This window comes from Serinus canaria, chromosome 2, assembly GCF_022539315.1.
Source record: "Serinus canaria isolate serCan28SL12 chromosome 2, serCan2020, whole genome shotgun sequence".
Lineage (NCBI taxonomy): Eukaryota > Metazoa > Chordata > Aves > Passeriformes > Fringillidae > Serinus > Serinus canaria.
The window spans coordinates 31,522,620-31,546,564 of NC_066315.1; the positions used below are offsets into that span (position 1 = coordinate 31,522,620).

The 23,945-nt window shown below is 38.9% G+C and overlaps 1 protein-coding gene across 1 annotated transcript in view; it reads left to right on the top strand.

The window, feature by feature from the left end:
• Positions 1–7,684: 7,684 nt before the first annotated feature.
• DNAH11 (dynein axonemal heavy chain 11) overlaps positions 7,685–23,945 on the top strand; it is a 40,595-nt gene continuing 24,334 nt past the window's right edge. Inside the window, 3 exon segments of the mRNA XM_050970997.1 lie at positions 7,685–7,787; positions 14,440–14,627; positions 15,126–15,147. The gene's annotated coding sequence lies outside the window, so the exon portion shown is untranslated.

A 23,945-nucleotide genomic window follows, 5' to 3' on the forward strand; every position in this document is an offset into this window, starting at 1 on the left:
AATGTAAATGTTTTGCAAAAATTCCTTATAAAAAAAAAGTTTTGTAGTAATATTTCACTTGTAAATTTTTCTAAAAAAAAAAAAAGGAAAAGGAAAAAAATGAGAGTACCGTTTCCCCACATCTAGAATTTAGAAATTAATTCTGCCAGCAAAGCCTGTAAGGCATTAATCTGACACTTTTACAATGCTGATTTGTATAATTTTTTGGTGGGTTTGGAACTAAAATCATGTACAAGTTGTTGCCTGCAATAACATTTTGCAAGTAACCTATTAAAATTCCCTTGAGTTTAAAAGGTTTCTTCATTTAATTGCTTACAATATAAAGCAGCAATAAATAATGTTTGTATGATAATCTGTTCATCAAGAAGAACACTAGAAAACAAATGCTTCTCAATGGGGAAAGGTTGGCAGCAGCTTCTGGATTTGTGTAATTAAGACCTGTACTTGCTGGTCAGCGTTTCCCAACTGGCAGACTCCCAGCAGGGAATTAAACCAGCAGATTCTAGCTCAGCATGAATTCTGTGGGGTTTGTTCAGCTCTTGCGAATGGAAGCTACGGTTGTTCCTGAACACACCAAAGGAATAACCAAAGGGAAAAAATGTCTAAGGTAAGGAATATGTGCATACACACACACACAGAGATAAAATACAAATTTAGAAAATGGAAGATAATTCAGTTTGATAGAGATAAATAATTGAAGTGTCACTGTGTTGCACACAGGGAATGAATATAACAAATAGATGGAAACCTGAAAATACTGACGTAGAAAATATATTAAGCTTTTCTTAGTGAAATGTCGACAGGCTCCTGCATTGTGTTATACTAAAATAACTTTCACAGTATGCCAAATGATAATGATAATATTATACTAATTTTTTTTAATGCTAAAAATTTTTATGGTAGACTTTACTTCTGCAGTGAATAAGTAATGCTGTTTCACAAAGGAAGAAATACATAGAGAATCACGGGATCATTTAGGTTGGAAAAGACCTTTAACATCGTTGAGCTCACTGAAAAGCTAACACTGCAAATCCCACCACTAAAACATGTCCCTAACCACCACATACACACAAAAGAAGGACACTTCCTTCCCTTTTCCAAAAGATGAATTTATAATTTGAGACTTCTAGCCTTGTACTGCAAAACAAAATCATCCTTCCTAACTGAGATATAAAATATATTATCTTTATAATATGTTTGATTAAATACCTGTTAAAGTCTCAGTAATCTCTATTTGAATGTCAAACTTCTGAAGTCTATGTTGTAATTCAAAGTAAATGGACATCTGACCAACTAATATGTCTTTATTGACCAATTTTTTAATATGGTGGCAGCTGTATGTTTTAATGCAAATTCTACATTACTGGTGAGAGACTAGTCCTCTGCTTACACCATTTCAAATATACAATATCAGAAAATAACAAATTCTTACATAAGGACACAAGGATGAATGTGCATGTTACATTTTACCCTTTTAGTCCTTCAAATGTGATCATTCTGCTCTGGGAATCACGAAGTGTGACACCAAACAGTATTTCTGTCCACAACTGTAAATTCAGTACCATTGCTAAAATTATCTAAAGTTCCTTTTTATATTTATTTCATTAGCTTTATTTTCTGTCTGGCTAGGTAGCGAATATCAGGATTAATTCATATTGAACTTCCTAATGCCTTCCATACCCCTGTTTCCTATTCCTTTTCCTTTCCCCAAAGCTACTTGCATCATTTCCTGATATCCTGAGATTTGACAATGAAAATGGAAGTGCTGTGGGGACCTAGAGCTGGCATGTGCTATCTTTGCTTGCTAGAATACCTTCCATGGAGAGAGCAGTGAGATACCTTTTCTAGAACAGCCTCACCAAAAATGACCAGAGATTATCCCAAGCAGGTGGATTGGTGCTTTGCCCAACTACTGTTGATATAGTGATGGGCGTTTTTCTGTTCAGTTTAATGTGGTTTGTTGGATGGATTTCATAGCAAGTACCAAAAATTGCCTACTTCTAAATTGCCAGGTTGAGGAACATAGGCATTTCTGTGACTTACTGAGCAGCAATGTGCAATATAAGATTCATAATCTGCACATTCAAAATTATATCTATAATTTCTACTTCTGTGTATGGAAAATGCCTAGCCTTGATCATTTAATAATTTCTTGTAACAATATTTTAGCACAACCCTTTAAAAAATAAAAAAATGTTTCAACCTGTATAGTTTGTCCTAGTAAGGAGAAACTTCTTAACTGAAGTGTGTTGGAGACCGAATAAATATTCAGAGATTTCTTTACCAGGTACATGTTTTACAGCATTTCTGGATTTTTCACTTTCTCTCTTGCATCTGTTCCCTCATGCATCTGTGCTGTATTCTAGCCTAGGTTGCCATTAAGACCTCACATATTGCATTTTCAAATGCTATAGATTTTATTTGAATAATCTTTTGCTTCTTGCTAAACACATTGCAGAAACACATAGACTAGGCAAAAGAAGTACTCTCTCCTAAATATTTGTATTGGAAAACTCCTTTGGAAATTATTTCAGTTGAATGAGATCTCTGTTCCATCCCGACGTATTATGGAAGCTTAGTCCAAGCTACAGTTTAAAATAAGTTTGCAGGGCAGAATGTTTTATCAAAACATGTTTGTGCTGCTGATCTAAAATTCTGTCAAGCATTTATTTTTATGTTGTTTTTAGCTGAATGCATAGCTTTGTGTCACTTGTATGTATTTTAAAGGAAAGTCTTGGATCAAATTCGAGGAAGAACCCAATCTCAAAGCTGGCTGACCTTTTGGTGTTGACACATTTGTCAAAGTTCTGAAAGATTCTTAAAACTACTGAAAGCAAGTAGCAAGAGAAGGATTCTCTGCATAGACCTAGACACATCCAGATTTTTTTTAAAAGTAAGTGAATTAACAAGGTATTGATTTACTTTCACAGCTCAGTTTCTTATCTGAAATTGATGCTGGTATGTGTGTCTGCTAAGTGGACATTTACCTCTTTCAGGACTTAAAGGTTCTTAAGTTTGTACATCAACAAGTATATAAAACACTATCCACTTGCTATCTCCTTTTTGTCAGCTCTACTTCAATCTTGCAAATATAGACTGTCTGTTTGCAGTTTTAAAAATCTAAGGGATTATTATGCAAAATTAAACAGGTGAGTGGAAAAAAGCCAAGAAAGTGAAAGCCAAACCTAGTGAAGTAATTTTTTCCAGTCACACATTTTACTTTTGTACAGCAAATTATTTTGCAATTTTTGCTTGGGTATGCCATTTTTTTCATCATTTTATGTCAATTCCTTCCATAACTAGATGTGGAAGAAGTGTTTACTTAAAGGAGAAAAAAGGTAGCTAGAGCATAAGCAGGATGCTGGTTTGGTGTACCTTTTCCCCCTAAAGTCTTCCGTTTTTATTGACAGCAGCCCCTAAAGTTTATTGTTGCTCATAAAGGGAAAAGAAGTCAAGATAATTGAGGCAGGCAAGCATTACCTGACAGTGGGATGAGAAGGGTGATAAAATACTTAATTAGGGAAAAAAAAAAGAGTACATGACAAAATAGGAGACCGAAGTACTGAAAGAAACCTGAATGGAGTCTAAAATGATTGTACATGAACAGGAAAAGCAGCAGTTACCATTAGCAGTTACCATGTGGAGCTAGAAGGAGGTGGAGAATAGGTAGGATATTCCTTTTGTAAATATACTTTAACTTATATACTTGCAAATATTAAAAAAATATAATGCAAATATACTTGCAAATACACAAAATTATTTTTTTTATGCTTTTGACTTTTGGCACAACACTGGTCTTGCACATGGTGCTGGCAGCTTGTTTCTATCTTGAGCAGGATTCACAGTGTACTCAGTAGACTCACTATTGAAAGGTCTTTGAAAGTGGAAATTCTTGATAGTGTTGATTTTTCTAACTGCTGGACTTGCAGACAGAGTAGAATATGGTTAAAAGTAGATTCCTCTGGGACCTGTGCATGGACATGGTAAATGTCAATCATCCTGGATGTTACCATCTGTTTACATTAAGAGAAGCAATCAATTTTACAGATTGTCATAAACCAGAGAGATTTTTCTACTTACATAGAAAAAAATTTTTTCTATGTAAGTAGAAAAATCTCTTCTGGTTTTTTTTTTCAGCTTTTTTTCTCTACCTCTTTTATAGCAGCATAAAACTACACAGAAATAAAGTTGGTAACCTTAATGGAATAAAAGTACTCTGGTTTAAGTGGTAAGAGCTTAAGATGTGAAATAATCATACATTTAAGCTCCTGCTCTTATATATGAACAGAACAAATTTCACTGGCATCCAACATCAATTTACTGGAAACATTCAAGCGTAATTCAAATGTGTTGTAGTAAATGTGACTTTTGCATTAAACACAATCCACACTTCTACACTGGCATCTCTAAGTTTCACTTTTGTTGAAATAAGAGCCTGAAGACTTATCTGAAACTAAGATTGAAACCTTTGGGTAGTCTTCTATTTTTGCACTTGTAGATTTCAAAATTAGTTTGGCATTGAGGATCACCTTGCTGCTTATTATTGCTCTTTAGCCAATAATAATTAGTGATTGCACCCTTGTTCCTCCTTTAGTTGTGACTCTTCAATGGCTTCTAGGTTCTGCTTGTTTTAGCACAGTAGTCTGTTACCATGCTGTCAGAATAAAATTTCTCGCTCTTAAGAGCTCTAGTCTATATTAGATTGTTATCTAATTAATTGGTGGTAGCTGACATGGTAATATGCATGTGAAGAGAGAGAACAATGGAGTATGTAACAAGCCAATACGTAAAGAGGCATTACCCACAAAAATGATAAATTTAATCCTGTCTCTATTTGATCTCTTCCATTCTTTCAAGTTCTGCTCGTGCCCTGCAGAAAAAAAAAAAAAGAAAATCTTCATCTGTGGTCTTGAGGAGATATCTAGCAAACACACAGGAACACATGCAGTGAAAAGAGACAAATATTTATTGTAACAAACCCCTACCAGCTGTGCAGTAATGACACATGGAGGAAAGTCAAAAGCGGAAGTTATTGTGGAAGACGATAGCAGATTTCAAACTTATCACAGATTCAGAAAAAGAATTTGGAGAATACCTTCTTGTCATATTGAAGAAATAAAAATACATGTACCACAATAATCTGTATATGCCCATTCATTTGAATGACTTGACAGACTGTACCATGTGATCCCTCAACTGAACTAAACAAAGTTTTCCACAAAAATTCTATAGGCAGTTTTTAATAAGGATCAGAAAATTACTTTCTGAGGGTGACAACCTTTTTCATTTCAGAGAACAAAAGCATCTATTATACTACTTAGCTGAGATCTTAGAGATCAATTATCTTTTTCACTTATATCTAGTCAACTGTCACCTTATATCCCTCAAAATGTATTATTCTGATCTCAAATTACTGTTGAATTTGTCTGTTAACAATCTGTTAATTGTCCATCTGACTGGCCAACTAAGAAATTCAAATATCTACTCTTTATATTGGGTTGAATATATGTATTCATTGTGCTAAAGCAGCAGTAGCTAACTAGAAAATTTGCATCAAAGCTTTTACCCATACTCTTGCTGAAGTGCACTCCTAGAAGATTTTCTGTGGAATATTTGAGATAAGATATAAAGAAACAAAAGGATGATCAGAAAAGAATAAGGCAAGTAAATCTTGAGGACAAATTATGAACACAGTGACTGAGGTTACAGAAGTCAGGAAGAGACTTTGGGTCAACTTTTAGGATTTTTTCGTCCTTGTTCAATTAGAGATCTTTTAAATTTTCTTTAAAGCATGTTTTATTTTATTTTATCACAGGAAATGGGGAAATTACTTGCCATCGATAGATAGACAGACATAGATAGATAGATAGATAGATAGATAGATAGATAGATAGATAGATAGATAGATAGATAGATAGATAGATAGATAAAATTTTTTCATCCGTGCCCATTTAAGTTTGTAGACTCCTCTGGCTGTGACCTAAGAGGCAGGTTCGTCTGGGGAAGCCTGGAAAAACCCCTGCACTTACAACAAGAAAGGTGTTTTCTCTGCCACTCTGTGATTCCAGAAAAGAGATGCAGCTCAAATTTAGCTGTGAGGAGTATTATCACACGGATCGATGTCTCCAAAGAGCAAGAGAAGTCAAAAAAAAAAAAAAAATCTCTTTCTGTTTCCTTGAGAAAGGTGGAAAGTGCTCTGAAAGTTGGTTACATGCTGAATGTTGACCAAGTGAAGCATGAAAAGCAAATGGATGGCACTGGTGAGAGAGCCAGGCTCCAAGCCCTAGCAACACTGCTGAATTCTGGCTGACCCCTGCAGAGGGGAAAGTAATCGCCTTCTCTTAGAACATAAGAACAAAGGTACTCACAGAAAAGAAACCAGGGGAAGAAATGTAATGTCCTGTGTGCTGCAAAATAAGGAGAGTAAAATTCAACAAGCAGCACTACTAGTTCTCTGCACAAAGGAAGCAAGCCAGCTCCAGAGGTCTGTGGGGCAGCAGCCTGGCACAAGGTGGGTTGCTGGGCATTGCCTCACTATTAGTGCTCAGCTCCTGAGAGAGCTCCCATGCAGCAGCCCAGGGCTCTGTGCACTCAACAGTACCAGGCTCTAAGGTACATTCGTAGTAGACTCAACTCACAATTCCATCCCAGATGTTTTCTTGAAAACAACACCATGATCACAGAGGTCTCTAGATGGCCATGCCAAGAGCAGGCACATATTTTAAAAGGGTGTTTTTGCATTAGTCACATGAGAGAAATCAACTTTTTCTGGGATGAGTGGCTGTCTACAGAGATGCTTTACAGCTTGGCAGACCACCAAGAGCTGGTAGAGACATGAGCAGCCTCTAAGTGCCAAACCAAAAAAACCTCAGAGGGAAACTTGTCACACACCAAGTGAAGCTGGCTTTCCTTGCAGCTGACATAATAGGTGTTTTTCTCAGACATCCACAGATGTTTTGCTTTCACTGGGTTGAAAACACGTATTATGAAAATATCTGTGTTTTGTTTGTGCTTAGTCAGATACAGTTAGGCAGCTTTAGCAGCTGTGAAGGCAAACACTAAGGACCTGGGGTTTTTTTCTGCAAAAAGCAAGCTGAAGAGCACTTTTAAATCCCGGTAGGAAATGTTTGTTGCACAGTGAGTGTAACTTCAGAAAGCAGCGGTCCTCTCACCTCCGTGGAAGAGGCGGTTGCTACTCTCATGGCCTAAAGTTTAACTAAGAGCTGCCCAAAAAAAGCCGCTGTCAGCGCATCGCTTCTTCCTGAGCCCCTTGTCCTTGTGTCCCCGCAGCAGCGGGAGCGGGATCAGTGGGGACCTGTCCCAGTGGTTGTTCTGGATTCTCGAGTGGGAGCCGGACATTTGTGGTCCGGTTTGTGTCTAACAACTTCCACCGGACGCGCTGTCCTGACATCCCCACGGCGCGCCGGGGAGCAGGTACGGGCCGGCAACAAACAGTTAAATTTTGTCACTTTTCTAGACATTTGCGGAGAGAGATGCTGAGACGGGGATTCGTACTTCACACGTTCCCGGCTGCGCGGGGGAGGATACACCAGCGCTGCTCCGTAGGGAATCGACGCTGCGAAGGGTCCAGAATTCCCTCAAACCCCGCAGCTCTGCCGTGCCCTCCGCCCCGGCCCCTCCCGCACGGGCTCCGCCGCCCGCCCCGGGGCCGTCCAGACGGAGAGACCGGGCCGCCTCCGCTCCGCCGGCCGAGGGAGCAGCGCCGTGCCCCGGCTGCGGCAGCGGGAAGGGCCCGGGGAAGCCATCCCCAGGGAGACGGGAACGCGGTGAGCCGGGGGACGGGATGGGGCGGCGAGGGGTGTGTGCGTAGGCCAGTAAATGTTTGAGCCGGCGGCAGCGGAGCCGCGTCCCGTACCCCCAGCGCGGCTCCCGAGGCGGCCCGGGCAGCGGCAGGTGAGCGGGGCCGGCCCCGAGCCCCCTTTTCCCGGCCCATCCCCCTTTTCCCGGCCGAGCCCCCTTTCCCCTGCCGAGCCCCCTTTCCCTAGTCGAGCCCCCTTTTCCCGGCCGAGCCCCCTTCTGTCCCTGAAAGAGGCCGAGCCCCCTTTCCCTGCGCCGCGGTCCCGCCGGAGACAGCGGCCGGGCAGCGCCGGCGGCCGCCGCGGGTGCCTCCTGCCGGCCCATCGGGGGCTTTTCGCAGGGGATTTCAGAGGGTGTTCTTCCCCCCACCCCTCCCCGGGTGGGTAGTGGGGAAATGCAGCGGGTTTGTGCTTCCTATTTTCAGTTCCGAAGGGCTTGTTATTTTGAAAACCTGAAGAGCGACCAGCAACCAAGGTAATGAGAGAGTCGTCTCTCGATGTAATTTCGTGTGAGTCTGAAACAAAAAAGTTGATTGATTTTTTTTTAGGGAACGAGGGTTGGACAAAACCTCAAACTGATTCCACAGTCTTGGTTTTACCAGCAGAGCAGGTTCAAAAATTAATTCTTGGTGAATCTTTTCTTTGCATCACCGTGAGGCTCCACTTATATTTCTTATCCAGTAAGCTGGATAAGCATTTTAAGAAGAGTTTAACTCTGATAGAACCCAGGAGGCAGAAATATTGATGCTTTACAGTGTCAGTCTTCTTCCTGACCTCTTCTCCCTTGACTGTGAAGGGTTTTGAAGATCTTCTGTGCCATTTACTCTGACAAAGGTCATTGATTTCTCTGCTGTACTAGGTCTGTGACATCTTTGTTGAGAACTAGAACTACAAGAACTGTATAAAACTTGGTCCCAGTTAAAATATTTGTAGCAAATGAGTTGTTTTCATGACTGCAGTGTCCAACAGGAAAGTCTGTGAACACTCCAGCAGTGCAAAGCACAGCTCCCTTTCTCCCTCCCATCCTTCTACCGATGGAGTCATACTTATGCTATGGCAGGCATTCCTGCTCTTTCTTACCTACAGTTGCTGACCTATGCCACAAGTAGGCTGACCTTCTCTAAGGGATTCCTCCTCTGCTGGGGAGCTGTCTCTGTCCCTCTTAGCCCTCTGCCCCACACCATTCAGTGGGCTACCACCTCATTTTATGAGTCACTTAATGCTGTATATGCTTGTTGATGTCACAGAATTAACCAATTTCTTGTTGGTATCATCCCAGGCAGCACTCAGTTTAGCCTGTACTCAGTAATGGCTGTTAACTCTTTCAGGTATGCTAAATTAATTTTGATTCAATGGAAATTTCAGTTCTGTATTTCTGGGCGAGCAGAGAAATTCACAATAACTTGCAGAGCTGCCAACCCATGAAATACAGAACCCTGGCAAAGAAGATTCTGAAGAGTTAGTTTATTTTTGGTCGTGAAGACACAATTTATGATCAAAATTATGCCGCCAGAAATATTTTTCTAGCTCCCACTAACTTAAGAAATCAAGTATATACAGTTGAACAGCATTAGGTCTGTGAGAATCTTGTCTCATCTCCTAAATGTAACTTGCTGGTATCTGGAAGGAGGACCCTGATTCTATATCTGTTACCTACCAATATGGCTCTCTGGAATATACGGATTTATGGATTTTTGGCAGGGCAGAGATAACTAAATTCAATTATGTATTTTAAAATGTGGCACTGATGAAAGGTGTTATGGCATATCTAGGGATGGTTTTCAAAAGATGGTGGTTCATATTTCCAAGCCCAGAGGCTTTGGAAAGGTCAGTGAATACCCATAGGGAAGCTGGAAAAGCAGGTTTAGGAGGAAGGACAAGGAATATGTATGTTTGTGTAGTATAGGTGTTCTGGAAAACATTTTCTGGATTTGAAACTTTCCTATTTACATATCATGTTTTCTTCACTCTGTCCAAAAAAACGTGCTGAGGTTCTGGCTTCTATTGTGCATCAGTTGTTGGAGAGCTCTGATGGGCAGCTTAAACCCTTTTCATATTTTGTCTGTCTGAGGAGAAATGTGGCAGTGGTGTTGCAAATAACCTGCCTCTCACTTGATTCGGGTGCCACATGAGGTGGTGCAGAAAGCTGTCTGTGCTATGAGGAACACCACAGAGTGCCTTAGGGTGGAGAACAGCAGAAAAGACCTTCAGTTTGGGGAGCTGGCTCAAACACTTCTCCAGCACACAGTGGCTTTCATAGAAGAGGTTTTTATATCTGAATATTTGTGATAAAGTAGAAAAAAAAAAAAAAAAAAAAGAGAATGATATTTTAACTGGCACCAGAGAAAATTGATGCAAAATAGCTCTAACAAAAGTGCCTCTTTTAAAAAAGTAGCTATCCCACTTCTAATATAATCATCAGAAGTGACTTGTTGCTGGAGGCTTAGTTCTGTGTAGCATGTCACTCTTCCTTTCTGTTGCCTTTTGTTTAATGGATGTGACTGCTGTCATCTGAATTGTTTACTGCATGAAAGATATATTCTTCCTTGTGCTCAAGTCTCCAGAGCCATCCCCAGCAGAGTGCAAGGTGAGGTACTTCATGTCCAGTGCATGTCATGGTGTGAGATGAGGCATGAGTCACTTCCCTGGTGGGCAGTGATGACTAATTGCCTCTCCTGCGTGTGGAGCTGCCACACCAGAGCTGGGCACACAAGGAATCATCACCTCCAATCAGCTCTCTGATGACGACATGATGTAAAAGCAGTTTATTAAGCTGCAAGATGAAAGACTTTTACAGCTCATAAAGGAGGAAAGCTCAAAAGAAGGTAATAAGAGAAGGAATGTTTAATTTTGCATGAGTCTTCCTAGAATTGTGCTTCTTCTGAAGTGTAAATCGGGAGAGATTTGTATACAAGATTCCACAATGTGTCATGTAGGAGTTATTAGGATTAAACTATAAAAACAAATACTTGGATAAGATTTTCTTAAAGAAAAGCACCTTCTTTTCGTGTACATGTCATAAAGCTCTTTAGAAATCTCTTGCTTTTCTAACATTATGTAGAAGACACTTAAAATTAGGACTAGGTAAAAAAATGTTCAAGGTTTTTTTTGTGTTGTAAATGTTCTGGGACTAACATGAAGTATTTAGTTTTCAACTTTTCAACTGAGTCTATATGAACACTTTGAAGAAAAAGATGAGAGAGACACTGCAAACCAGACCAGACTCCTACCTTTGCAATAAAATTTCACTTAAAATGGCTTTGGAAACTCTGCCTTATAGCAACAGTGGATTTACCCTCAGTACAAAAAGGCAACATCATGGATTAAAGGTTCTGTAATGTTCTTTCTTGCCCCCTAGTCATGCCTCTGGTCCTGATCTTGATATTTTGGGATTCTTTTCCAACATTTTGAGAAGGTTTGGCTCATCAAAATAACATGCTTTTAAATGTAAATACTCCAGCCCTGTGGAAAATTTTCTGATGTACAGATGCAGGTCCAAATTTTGGCTGGAGGGAGAAGAGTGTAGTGATTCGTGTCCATAGCTCAGACTTGGAGAAACCCAAATTTAAGATCAGGGAAGCCAAGCAGTTTTCACAGAACAGTTCTTAAATTATTACTCCTGCATTTTTATGGAAGAAAATGAAGTTTCAAAGAGGGAATAAATGTGTGCCATTTATGCTGCAGTATTACAGATATTTTGTATAAGTACCAATGGCAATGAAAGGAAGATGAAAAATATTCTCTTTGTCCGCTAGCACTTTGTTAGCAGTGTTCAGATTTCAGGCTGGTCATTATCTTTTCAGTTTGATCTTGAGAGGCAGCAGTTATGAATAGGGGCAAGGACAGAACCACAACTCCCCCGCCGTGACGGAAATCTCCTCCCGACTGAAGCCCATGACAAAACTCCCATCAACATCAAAGCAGAAAGATTCCAAGCACAGCAACCTGAATGCATCTGAAATCCACTGTTGGGCAGCTTGGAAAGGTCAAGGTTTTTTCCAAAGATTAGCAGGGAAAAGAAAAAGACCCAGAGCAAATAATGACAAGCATGCAGAGACGAGGAAGTTGACGTCTAAGTTCACAGTTCATTGCTAAATCTGTGTTTATTAATGGAGGTAATTTTTGTGAAAACTGATACAGGCATTCAGCTGGCTTAGGTGTTTCTGCTTCAAATGAGAATGGGATTACTTTTTTCCTTGGTTTGATGTTAGGGAAACGAATATACAAGATTTGGGTGCCACAAGTGGTATCCGTAGCACTATTGTGGCTGTTTACTTTAACATACTCTGCAAAGGGAATACAGAATTTCCCAGATTACCTGCTAAAGTTTCTATCTAATGTATCTTGTGACTTTCAATTTCCATGTGTTTGTGTTACTTAAAAAAACAAACCAAAACAACAAGATATTTGTAATCACAAAGTGCTTAAAATTTTATTTGAAAATATTTTACAACCTTTTGCAAAGGAGAAACTGAAAGAGAAGTAAAAGGTTTTGACATGAATTTACTGCTCGCTCAGTATATACAAAAGGAGTTTAATTCATAACTTTGGTATTTAAATCCAGTAGTTACATGTCATAACATGGCTTTAGTGTTCAAAAACAGAAAAACAACGCCTCCCAATGACATTTTTGCTCCTTTTTTCCATACTGGAGCAAATCCAAACTCTATCAGATTTATGAAGGCCGTGAAGGTTAAGGAGTTTATTGTGTTAAGGAAGCATAAATTACTTCATAAAGCCACAAACGAACTCATTAAATTAATGTCTGCCTTATGAGTCTCCAGGGAGCACACAAGCAGGGTAAGGCATGCCCTCCTCAGGGATGAGATGGGAACTGACCAGCGTGACAGATGTCAGAAGGTTTTAGGAGGGGAGGATGGGCTCTGGGAGAGCAGACTTCTGCTGCCCTGGAGCAGCTGCTGGTGCTCAGGGGCAGGCTAGGATGGAGCCTGAGCTTCAAGGTGCTGGAGAAGCTGCTTGTTATGGTATTAGGCGCTAATAAATTAGATTTTGGGAGAAGGATGATGGTTAAAACAGACAATTAGAAGTGCTGTGGTTTTCATCCTAGCTTCTCCAGGTTTTTTACCAACTTGCTTTGCAATTGTTACTCATTTATGCTGAAGTTGCTCTTGTGCTGTTCATGTCTTCACTGTCAAAACAAGCTAAACTGCACCATGAGTTTGTAACTATTTGTGCAAAAGCAGACATGCACCACTATTTTCCTTATTGTTTCCTTTTGTGTTATTTTCCAGTTTCTTCTTTGTAAGCCACTGTCGCAGAAAGGAATCAGTGGGACTATGGATGTAGCATCCATAATCCACATCTTTAGCTGCACAGGGCCCTAAAGCTGAGCTCATAGCAAGAGTTCATTGCCCTGAGTTCTGTGACTCAAAGGTTGCTTATCAATTTCGATGTTTGGCACTGAAAAATGTTTTAAATGTTTTTGCTGCAATTAGTGTTTTTTAAAGTGTAATTATTTTGTCATATTGAAATATGAATTTTCAGGAATTTATGTTTTGGGATTATTAATTTTAAAGGTAACACTTAAGCATTCTGTAGAGTCACCTGAATTTGGAATCAGTTGAAGCTACTCTTCCAAGGTACAAAATAGGGTTATTCTCTTGAATTACCTTTTAAATGTGTTTTCCATAGATTGCCCTTCTCTGTTGCCTTCAACATTTAATGTGAACTAAACTCATATCATAAAAGGCATCTTATTGTTTTTTATGAGACTAACACTAATATCAAAGGATGGCATCAAAAAGGAGAGTGTCACTAATTATTCAGATGTGCCTCTCTTACCTGTAGAGACAGCAATAATACGAGCTGTGTTCCAGAGAGCTCACAGCTTAAACAAAACTAAGTCTTGATTTCAGTTTGGGAGTGACTGTGCACAGAGATGATTGATAATAAGTTGTTGGATAAATGAGTTTTATAATCCTGTCACAGTAGAAAATGATCTGAAGGCTTTGGCCAGGGTCAGCTTCCTGCTCTATGTCATGGCAGTGAAGCAGGTGTGCCAGGCACAGGAGTGTAAGTACTAAAAACTCAGGTAAAACTGAGGCAGAACTGATGAACTGGCTTAAGTGAAAGGGATAAAAGTAATGTGTGGAACAGAATGTAAGCTTTAATGCTCCATAAATATTTTATTAAAATGCTTTGCTGTGTATTATTAGTTTATTTGTAAACACTCTAAAAGGGTAATAAAATATAGTAAATAAGATCAATTTAATATTTTATGTTTATGTTAACTCTCATGTTTATTCTGAAAAACAAATTACCACATAACATTAAGAAATTAAATAGTAAAATGCAGGTTTTTTCACTTCTGGAGTAACTGCAAGGAATCATTCAAAGGATCTTCAGCCAATAATTTTTGAGAGGGTGTTTGGGCATGATGTTGTTTAATAAATACAGCTGAAATATGATCTGTGTCTTTATAAACACACTTTTATCTCTGTCTTCAGGAGTTTTTTTTAATCTTATTCTAATCAGAACTAAATTCTGAATTTCAGTGGTGTTCATCCTTAGAGTGTATGTAGGAATGGGGGGGTGAAGGGCTCTGTACTGTCATAAGGTGGTATTTGCTTTGAAATTCAGGGGCTGTTTTTGTATTTTGCAGACAAGGTTCTAATTCCAGGACACTGCTGCATGCAGTTGAATCAATGGTGGTCACAGCAGATTCCTGACACCGTGGGAAGGGATTCTGCTCTTCTTCTTCTTCTTCTGCATGGTCGTCACACAGACCTCCAAACTGAGCTGAACTTCTGGAAAGCAAGAAAATACAACAGTTTATTTAAAAATAAACAAGTAAGAGATTTCAGGTATTTCTGCAAACATCAAGGAGAGCTTTCTTTTGGATTGCCTTTCTCGATGCATTTTGAAAAATGAGGCACCAAAACAACTTTATGTTGTTTTGTTTTTGCAAATAGTTTATAGTGGTTTCTCAACGTAATCTGGGTTTGCATAAATTACAAAAGAAAAATTGAGTTAAATATAAGAGGAAGTTAATGTTAAGAGGTTAAATAGCTGTAAGGGATTCTGTTGTTCTTGTCCATCTCTTATAAATTTCTTCCCATGACATTTCTCACACTCTGGAGAAAATGAGCTTGAGAACAAAGTTTATATTCAGGAAATTATTGCCAAATTTGGCCATGAATCAGGCAATGTTGATTAATGATGACAGTCATAGGATGTTACAAGCAAAATAGCTATTTTTAATTGAAATATATGGGCAAGGTTACTTACTTTCCAAATTGTTGGGAGCTGTGTTTAATCCTCTTCTTTTTCCATGCTTGTTATTCACAGTGTTTTGGTGCCATGATGCCAGGTGAGTGAGAATTGTGAAGAATCCAGTTCATTCCCCACTTTTTTGACCTTTCTAAGGATTTCAGCCAGCATTTATCAGTCTTTATTTGCAAGTAGGCTTGGGACATATTTATTAATCAATTCTCTGAGTGTACTTGTAAGCTGCATATTTTTGACAGGCAACCATGATCTTCAACTGTTTTCTTTCTCATTTGTAAAATTATAGTTTCAGTGTTGTCTGGATTAAAAAAAAAATTGTTAATATCTTAAAAGCCAAAGAAAGCAGCTATTACCCAGCTTTTCAGGATGTTCTCAAGGAAATATAAGATGGTAAGGGCTGAGTGAGTGAGATGTATACTTTGTGTTTATGTGTGTCGTAAGTCACAACCTACTTGTTGCTCAGGTAGCTTCAAGTAAGGGTTGTAAACCACCTAAGTACCTAATAAATAAATGTTACTTGGTACACAGGACACTATTTAAAAAGACATGGGCTTAATCTGTCTTTTAGCTGCATAATGAACACTAAAATTACGTTACAGGTACTTTCAACTGGTTTTAGATTATTAAATTTGAAGATGAGATGAATAAATAGTTGTCAGAGAGTCATCAGACATACAGGCACTGTGTACTTAAGAACAAAATATGCTTCCTGTCTAGAAACAAGTTCTCTAGAAGCCATATAACTTTTCCAGGATAGGTTGCTGCTCCTTACCCTCCTTTGTTGGTATAAGTTTGCTGCCTCTTTTCTTACCACATATCTTAGTAGGTATTTGTGTTTGTGAATTTCAAAATGCTGGTAAGAGCTACACAAGCCAAGAAAATATGGGCTCTGCAAACAAGCTGTGAGCGACCTGCCTTGAGGCATTTTTTTGGTCAATAATCTTTCCCCATGCTTCCACTGAAACCAAGCAGATTTCTGGGGGCATGAGCACTTTTAAATGTTGGCAAGCAAAGACATTCTGTAGAGTTCACTGTTCTGGAGTATTTTCTTGGTCAGGAAGTAGGAAAGTTACACATTACATATGCATGCGTGCTAGGTTTGATTCTGGGGTTGGGGAAACCCTCTTCTGCAAGTTTACTAAGTGATAAAATCTTAGAGAACTCATATTGCCATTTCTGTATTTGTTGGCACAATACAGGAGAATTAGTACCCAAAAGCTATGGCAGTGTTATGTCAAGCAGGTGAATAAATTTTCAATATCACTTTTACTGAGAGGAAGGAACCCCTTTTACTGTGTTATTGTCTTAATATTCACTGTACAGAAGGTGACACCTATGAGTAGGTCTAGCAGGTTGAGGATGCTCTGAGAGCACCTCAAAAGTGAGCATTGCATTATGAGATAATTATAAAACTAGAATCATTAGAGATAAAAATTGAAAAGTAGCTTTATGACTGATGTCATGACTACATTTTGAAAATTAACTTTTAATTTTTTTTTTCCTGTGGTTCATTTATTTACATTCTAGTCTAGATTGCATCTTTCACCAAAAATCTTTTCAAAGAAGAAACCGAAGATGCATTAGAGCATGTGAAAACAGCTAAAACTACCTTAAAAAGATTTAGGGATTTATTCTTTAATCACAGAAACATGTTGGAGAGTTACTTTGCCTGTGCCAAGGAATTTAAACCATGGGATTTCACATCTGAAGTGTTGTTTTCCAGATTTGATATCTTCCTTAAAAGTTCACTGAAGATTGAGGTATTGCTAATTATCTATGCTGTTGGGTAAATCCAGTGTCTGAGAAATATGGGTTATTCTCAGTCATGCAGACAGCAAGGCTCAGGTTTCTAATACCAGAACACAAAATCACAGTGCACAGAGGAGAGTTAAGAGTGTTGAACAGGATGAGAATGTCACATGCTGTGCAAGGAGCAGACTAGTAATAGCATTATGAGGAATTTCAAGGGTGATTCCTAAATCCACTGCTTCTTAGGGTTTTGGAAGCTGTTTTAGTAAAGTGCTGGTGTCCTGCCTCTAAGCATGACACCTGCCTCTAAGAACTAAGGACTCATCTATTTATAGCTATAAAAAATGTAGTGTTCTAGGCTAGTCCTTGGATGAGACAGAACCCCCTTCATCTTCCTTTTTAAATCTCTGCCTTTAAGTAAGGGAAAATGAAAAATCTGAGGTCAGGAAAGAAGTGCAGAATATTTGTCTATTATTGTGGTTAGTCAGCTGTGTAGGATGGGAGCAGCCATAGTTTTTGGTTCCTGCTCCTGGGACTTTTTTATTGTTCTTTACTGAAACTGGAAGCAGTTATAGTAGGAGACAGGACTGGCAGCTGATTAGAATTACAGAATCATAGAATAGTTTGAGTTTGAATGGAACCTTGAAGGTCACCTAGTCCAATTCTCCCGTGATGAGCAGGGACATCTTCAACTAGAACAGGTTGCTCAGAGCCCCATGCAACCTGGCCTTGAGTGTTTCCAGGGATGGGGCATCCCCAACTTCTTTGGGCAATCTGTTACAGTGTCTTACCACCCTTATACTAAAAAAACCTTCTTCCTAATACTCAGTCCAAGTCTACTCTCTTTTAGTGTAAAACTATTATCCCTTGTCCTGTAGCAACAAGCCCTGCTAAAAAGTTTGTTCACTCTTTCTTGTAAGTCCCCATTAAGTACTGAAAAGCTCTGATAATGTGTCCTCAGAGCCTTCTCTTCTCCAGCCTGAACAGTCCCAATTCTCACAACTCTTCTCAGAGGAGAGGTGCTCTATCCCTCTAGGCATCTTTGTGGCCCTCCTCTGGACCCATGCCTTTCCAGGAAATGGGAGGCTCATGTTTGGGATCTGAGCTGGAAAATTATGTACTTCAGCTCTGCAATTATTGAGACAGTGTGCTACTCCATCCCACCCCTTAGAATATATCCGAGAGCAAGAAATCCAATCTTACAGTGTCTGACAGTGCTCACCAGCAGGATCTGTGAAAGGGATTTGGGGTGAATGTGTTGGATCTTGGCTGACTGTCATGAGAAAGACAGGTTGAGGTGCTTTGATGGAGGGGGGGAGCTGTGGATGCTTGGGAAGAGCATCCTGTGCCAGCAGTTTTACAAGGGTGGCAGCTTGTGCCCATCAGAGACATCGTGCACAGCCATTGCACGTGAAGGAGCTCTTGCTGGCAGCCTTGGTTCCTCACAGTCTGGTGGGTCACAGAGAGCCCTGCCCTGTGCCAGGGGTGAGGGGAGTCTATAGATGAGAGTGGTGAGACAAGGGGTCTGCAGCAACCTGGGGTCTGCCTGGGGAACCTATGACTGGTTTGCTCCTAGGGAGAATAGCTACTCTGATTTCTAAACATACAAGGGAAAAATTATTTTCATCCCTTTGGGGCATAAAACAATTACTTCATTCGAGTGAAATCAGAGACCATAGAAATTAATTTGGCACACGTTACTAAAGAGGCTAAAGTGTGTTCAGTTTTATTCCTCTGGGAAAGATTTAAGTTTAATTTTCATAGCAACACTTTCTGTTACTATAATAAACCATGTGTTTATACATGAAAGTACGTGTTTAGGAGTGCTTGCTCTTTTGCATCTAGGTCTTTTTTAACTCAATCTGCTGAATTTGAAATGAAGTTAAATGTGTATGCTCCATGGGAAAATTCATTTCCACTTGTGTTTTAATCCTGGAAGTGAATTAACCAGGATGAAGCTGGAAATATCTGTTGCTCCATCACCTTTTCCTTCATAGAAATTATTTAAGATAGCACAGGCTTAACTGCTCATTCTGCCAAAGCAGAAGGGAAAGGATCAAATTGCAAAGACTATCTCAAGCATATGTTTGTTACTGACTTTTTTGTAGAGGTTAAATAATTTTTGTTAATTTGATTGAGGAAATTTCCATCATTATGTTGCAATTTCAAAAGGTGAAAAAACTGGTTTTTGGTGGACTCAAGGGGAATAGTTAAAGTGAGCAGAATTACTGAATAGTTTCTGGAAAGCTCTTCAGAAAGAGAATATACAATCCTTTAGCTTTTGGTAGTATGTTAACATTGTTAATGCTGCAAGGAAATAATATTAACCTGTACATAGGGTATTATTATTTCCTTTTTTATTCAAAAGTATCTGTAAACTTGGAGTTGTGACTCGGGGAATGTTGTAGTGCTGAATTGAACTAGAGAGGCATGAGGAAGGCTTCCAACACAGCTGGGTACAATGTCTACCATTTGGATAACGTGAAACAAAATACCCCAGCAACATTGCCCAAAATTAAAAAAAAAAAAAAGAAAAGAAAAAAGGTCAATTTTTTACATATAATATTCAGAACTGTCAGTTCTGTAAGCTTTTTTTCCTGAGTGTTATGATGCAATTTACATGCAGTTCTGGTACAGATACAAAATCAGTCGATTCTGCTCAAAAAGATGGAGAATGTTTATAAAATGTTGGTTTACAGAAGAATCTTGCTAAAATAATTTCAATTAAATAAATTATTTTAGCTAAAAAGCTATAATAATTCCTAACACCAGCAGTCTTGGCATGTCTTTAAAATAAAACAGAATATTTATTAGTGTACTTTTTTAGATACCTTTTCTTGTAATTTTCAAAATTCTAATGTTAGTTCATTGTTATAAATGTCCATGAACTTGTAAAATTAGGTTTTTGGAAGGATTTAATCCCCTTCTAACATAAATTCAAATAAAGAAGAACACTCTCATATTATGTAGTTGGCTTTACTGCCTGCTGGCTAGAGCACTTAGCTGGCAGGAGGGCAGCCAAATTCTGTCTCCTTCATTTTTACCCTGCAGCTTTGTGGAGCAGGGAGATATTGATTAAATTCCCCTTGAAGTGGGGGAGCTGGTGAAGCCCAGGTGTGTCCAGCTCCAGGTGCAGATGTAATTGGTGCCCTGGGATGGTTCTCTTCTTCACTAGCCTGATCCAGAAGGGGATTCTCCTGGCTGTGTCCCTGCCATTTCCCTGTGCTCCTGGCACCTTGTACCCACAAGGCTGCTGGGTTTGCCCAGATGCAGACCATTAGAAGGTGGGCTGTGAGCTTTGCTGGTCTCCAGGAGCTTGGATCTGCTGTGTGGCAATTTTGGCAGTGTGTTAAGGAGAGAGATTGCTGCATGTGTGAGGAATACATTTTTGTGGTAAGGTATTATTTAAACAGGCAAAATTTGGGAGCAGACACAAATACTAAAGTTGTTAAAATGATAAATAGCAAATAAAAATTTGATAAAATATATAATAATGATACTTATAAATAAATAATTAGCAGAATATGGAGATTTACTTTTCCATTAAATGGGGTAGGAAGTATGTTCTCTGTGTGCATACACTGATTTTTCTTGCAAGTATATATCACAATCTAGGTTATAAAAACCCAGAGGAATGGTTATAAACCAGATCTAAACTAAATGAATGGCACTTAGTTCATGCAGAAGCCTTGTAAAGTTCTTAATGCCTTTGGACAAAAAATCCTGAAACTGCTTTCAAATCCATGGCAAAGCTTTCCATGTCTCAGGGTCAGGACTCGCTCTACTGTACTTCTGAATTTCATTGCTCCTGATAAAATCCCTTATGGTTCACAGTAAATTCCTGCTGATCCCTGCACAAAGCTGCCTCAGAAAGGAGAAGTGAATGGCAGCAGTGACCTCCTGCTGCCTTTTTTCTTCCCTCTGAAGCACCAGGAAGCTCTGAACCAGCCTTGTCTGTGGCAAATGTGGATTCAAGGCTCCCCTTCTGAGGTCTGTGTGTAACTTACCCAGTCTTGCCTTTACCTCTGGAGGATTCCCTGCATGCTCACTATATAAACATAAATTTGGTGACATGCTTGAAAATCAGTTTAAAGCTATTAGGTAGAGTACAGCAATCTGGCTAGATGTAGACTGCAAGAAGTTTTGAATTTGATCAATTTTTGAGGTGATGAGTGCTTCCTAAGTGACTTGACTTACTCAGGACAAAAGCAGCCTTGTAGCACAGTTCTGAATGAGCATTCTGCATTGTAAATTTGCTGACTGTCCAGATTATTGCCAGGTAAAGCACAGTCAATGAATATTAGTTTTCAAGTTTGAGCCATTCTTTCCTCATGCATGCAGTCTTAGTGTTGACAGAAGAGGTACAGGTGAAATACCAAGCACCAATTACTGCACTGGTTTTACTGTCACCACTAAAATATTTATTTTCCAGGTTCTTCAGAAACTATTTGCCTTTGGGTTTTACAATCCTAATCCAGATCTTTATCAGACAATAGCTGTCATCTTACAGTTAATTTATTTGTCAGAAACTTCAAGGTTCATGCTGTTAAGTGTATGATATATGAATAGTGTCCACATATTTCCAGGAACAAGCCTTACATGCTTCTGGATAGGCAGGAATGTATTCAGCTAAAATGTGAATGGAAGTGCCTGAAAACCTGAACAGAGGAATGATCTGGTTTGTGGTGTGACTGGGGTGGGTCTGATCCCAAAGAGGATCAAAGGATGCTTAGGTTTCAGGGCACAAATGTGATCTTCTCAGACTTTCTCTCTTAGATGGATTTTTGGTGAGTTAAATATGTGTATCCTTAAAAGAGAATATATACTAATTTAACCACAGAACTATTTCTAAATTCCTTTATTTGCCTTGGAGAAGTGCAGTAGTTCATCCTGTCATGGGATTTGTGTATATACGAGTGGGCTTGTATTGTGTATTTAAAAAAAACCCCTCAAATCAACAAAATCTAGGTTAGTTGAGGGATGGATAGAGTTAGAAAGGAAGAAGATTCTTAAGTAAACAAGTTAATTTGATATGCCTATTTAAAGGTGCTGGGTTTTTATTTAAATGTTCACCTTGGCTACTGATACTTCTATTTGTTTAATTTATTTTTCAAGTGGCTTGCAACAGAAAAGAGATGCAGACAAGCTGCAAAGAAAAAAAATTCTCAGAGATTATTAATGTTTAACATATTTAGCAAAGTAACAAGTGTAGCTTTACATGTACATGTTGCATGTTGCTGTTTGTGTTTGTTGCTAATAAAAAAAGAAGAGAAGGTGCTGGAGCTCTCCCTTTAGAGCCAACATGAGCTTGCATTAAAATGCACCTCTGTTTTCTGCCCTGCTATTATTTTTCCAAAAGTCCTTATCTGTGAACATGGTTAATTACCCTGAGTATTACTAGAGTACATCTGTGCTGTAGAAAATGACTTGTTCTGTTGCCTGATACATGTGGCAGCCATGGATTAAGATTCCCTAATTAAATGTAACAATGATTCAGAGTCAAAGGATGCTGTTTACTTAGTGAGTTGACTTCAAGTATTTGAGTAGCTGAAGTCTGATGTGCACAATAACCTTCTTAATCATACTACATAGGCATAATTTGGTCTCGTAAAAACCTGCTGAGAAGATCTTTATTTAACAGGAGGGTTAAAAGGGTGAAACAGTATAAAAGTAAGGGGCAATATAGATGGCTATCCCTATTACTATGCTTCCTAAGCAAAGGTGTCCCTAGTACACACATGCATTGATTTTGCAGTGGTACACTTGCATTATATCTTAAACTGTTATTCAAAATCACTCTGTATTTCTCAGAAAATGCTTCAGTTGCTAACTCAGTTTCTGTTAAAAAAAAAAAAAAACAACTAACACTGTTAATAGTATCAATCATTGCTTGCTGGTTAAAACAGCACTGAAAAATCTCAAAGTGTGTTCAGTGGCAGAGGTGAGCTATGTGCTTAACACTACCATATGCCATCCATCAGATTTTTCTGCCATTGAAAAAACATGCATTTCATACTTTTTTTTCTCCTTTTTTTTAACATTAAAGGAGTTTGAAGCTGATTATACTGATTTTAAAGCCAAAACATTGGATCTTGACAGATGTGTTGCCTCAGTTTTGTGCAGGATTTCATGACTGTTCTGGTTTAGAATCTGTGTTAAAAGCCAGTACCCATATACATGAAACTGTTTTTTTAATATTAGGAAGATAGTTTTGTGCATTGCTTAAATTACAGCTTTAGTTAAGCTATTTGTGATTTGAATGCCTTGAAATACTGACATATATATTGCAGCTGGGAATCAAACTGTGTTCTATGGTTCTGTTCTTGCCTTAGTGATGTTCTGACTGCAGGTTCCTTCCAGAAGTTAACCCATCACTAAAGCCAGATTTAAAATGCAATTCAAAGAAACAGAGAGATGTTCAGCTCACTAACATACAGTATTTTGCATTTGTCTGCATGAGGCCCAGGGAATCCATGGATGGCAGGTGTGTCCAGGCTCTCCATCCAGTGTAGCACATAGGTAACCTGGGCTGTTGGAGCATGTGTTCTTCATACACAGGAATAATGAAAACATAAGACAGGAAAGAATTGATTAGAAACAGTTCTTTAATATGATTTAGGCATTGTTGTATGTTGAACATGAGTAAGTGAAGTCATGTTATTAAGAAAGTGGTAAGTATGTAAATGTTCAAATGAGTGATTGTCCTGAAAGACACAAGGATGTGAAATCTCACATTTCAATCAGCATCTTCGAAAAAAGAGATACTCCACTAGAGGCTTTGATGAAGCCTTTAGTGGAGTATTGTATCAGGCATTACACTTCAGGGAAAAGGATCTGTTGATAGTCATTGAGGCTGAAGAAGAAGAGAGAGAACAGGCATAAATCTTCAAACACAGTAGAGATTTCTGCATACAGGAAGGAAATAGTCTATTCTCTACACCCAGAACACACTGAACTTAATTTAAAGTGTATAAGGTTCAAGTATGATGACTGAGAAAACCACTTTATGCCAAGCATAATGAATTGCTAGAACAGATTGCCAGAGGAGGTGACAGCCTCTTCATTACTGAAAAATCTTCCAGGGAGAGCTAGAAAAACCTTTTTGCAAATTGCATAGGTATAGCAGACCTC